Below are 2,418 nucleotides of genomic sequence, written 5' to 3'. Positions count from 1 at the left end.
AGTGCATCTATTGTGTTTTTTTGTCACCAAGCCAAAGATCTCTGCACCCTCCTTCCTGTAGCCTGCTGCACAGGCTGGAAGTTCAGTGCCTGTCACCTGGGCCCCAAGTGATCAGTGAGCCGGGAACTGTGTGGCAGCATGTGTGCACTGCTCTCCCAAGAGTGATGGGCTTTCGCAGCAGCACTGAGCTTGGTTCGTTGGTGGGCTGGTCTCACGTTTTAGACAGCTGTCCTTACGGGTCCTAATCAGAGAGAGAGAAAAATGAGAGTTGAAGTGAAACATCCGTTATGGCAGAGAAGAGGGCTAACTGGATGAGAGGACTGGAAATAGTTTTGATTACAGGATGATTTAAGAGCCTATGCATTTACTCTGGAGAAGAGGTTAGGAGGAGATATGGTAGGGGTGGGGCTTACGAGCTGTCAGCGGTCGAGGAGGTTGACTTTTCATTGCAACCTTGCACAGTCCTGTCCACAGCCACATTATTCATGATGGCTCACAAGTGCAAACATCCTAAATGTCCAGCCATAGATGAATGTATAGACAAGATGTAATATACCCATACAATGCAACATGCAAGAATATCCCACAATGAAGTACTGACACAGGTTCCATCATGGAAGAACCTTGAAAACTCTGTGCCAAATGAAAGAAGCCAGACATAGAAGGACAACCATCGTATGATTCTATTTATAGGAAATGTCCGTAGTAGGCAAACCCGCAGGGATAGAAAGTAGGTTAGTGGCTGCCTGGGGCTGGGGGAGGGTATTAAGGGTGAATGCTAAGGAGTATGGGGTTTCTTTTTGGTGTGATAAATATGTTCTAAAATTAGATAACGGTGAAGGTTCCACATCTCTGTGAATATACTGAAAATCACAACATTATATACTTTAAAAAGGTGAATTGTCTGGTATGTGAATTATATCTTGTTAAAGTTGTATGTGAAAGAAAGAAGGGGTGAAACTAGACCAGCATCTGTCCGAGGGCTTGGGGGTGGTCTGAGGCGCTAACCCAGGGAGTGTTCCGCACAAAGAGGTGTGTCTGTGCTCGGTAGCTCTGGGCAGCAAGGCTGGGCTGCCCCGTTAGTCCATAAGAGGATGAAAAGTTCTGAGATTATGCGTGAAGAAATTGGTTTACTTCTGTTTAACCCAGTGTTCTCTAAACTTTGGGATCTTTATTAGGGCAACACCTGGAAACACATCGCTGAGGTCTGAGTTCCTGCCCTGAGTTCTAGGAGAACTTGAGCCCTTGCCAAGCTGCCCTGACACCACAATGCTACATGCCTGCAGCCAGAAGATTGCATCTGCAGCCTGCGTCTGAGGGCAGCTCACAGGGAAGGAACCCACAAGACCATCCAAGCCCCAAGGTTCCTTCCTGCTCTATCCCTGGGACTTCCCACCTGCATGGCTTCTCCATGTTCTTGTGTTTTATTTTAATGCATGCCTCATGGCAGTCGTGGCACCTGAGTGGCCATCAGGGGAGCAGATGGCTTTCGAGTTCTGGAAACCGGTGACGTGAACTATGAAGTTTGCTTCCAGTCCAGGCAGGCCTCTCACTGAGTGGGACAGGCACCTACTTTTGAAGTGGCTCTGGGACCTGGTGCACACACTCCTTCTGACCTGCTGATCTGGTGTGCAGGCGCAATAGCCCAGTGGCCTGGCTGGGGAGGGGGAGGCTGAGTCAGGACAGATTCTATAAAGTTGTATAGGGATAAAATGCAGTTTTCCTTCCTATGTAGGGAAAACCCTGCTCTTTCCTACTGTGCCTCTTTCTTGCGAGTCTCCTTTACTTTCACAAAGGATACTTCACTTCTGACACTTCTGGTCATCAAATGTGTGGAGGTTTTGACCACACTAAGAAATTCTCAGATACCAGCTGGGCGTCCTACTACTGAACTCAATCCTGACACTGTCTATCAGAGATAGCATCAGATTCCACAGTCCCAGAACTCAGTCCCAGAAGACTGACTCCCCTCCACATACACACATACTTTATTACAAAAGATATAACTCAGGAACGACCAGGTGAAGAGATGCACAGTGCAAGGTATGGGGAAGGGGTGCAGAGCTTCCACGTCTACTCTGAGCACACAGCTTTCCTTGCATCTCCACGTGTTCACCAACCAGGAAACTCCTCAAACCCGTATTTTCGGGATTCTTATGAAGGCGTCTTCATGTAGACACTATTGATAATTAACTTCATTTTCAGCCCTTCTCCCATCACGGGAGAATGGGGGTGGGGCTGAAAATTCCAAGCTTCTATCATGGCTTGTTCTTTCCGGTGACCAGCCCGCATCCAGGAGCCCACCCAGAGTCTCAGTAGAACAAAAGACACTCCTATCATCCAGGAAACGGCAAGGGTTTCAGGATCCCTGGTGTCAGGAGCCTGAGTCCAAGATCAAATAATAGAACAAAAGATGCT

This window comes from Pteropus vampyrus, unplaced genomic scaffold (assembly GCF_000151845.1).
Source record: "Pteropus vampyrus isolate Shadow unplaced genomic scaffold, Pvam_2.0 Scaffold205, whole genome shotgun sequence".
Lineage (NCBI taxonomy): Eukaryota > Metazoa > Chordata > Mammalia > Chiroptera > Pteropodidae > Pteropus > Pteropus vampyrus.
Note: the sequence above shows the minus strand (reverse complement) of the source record.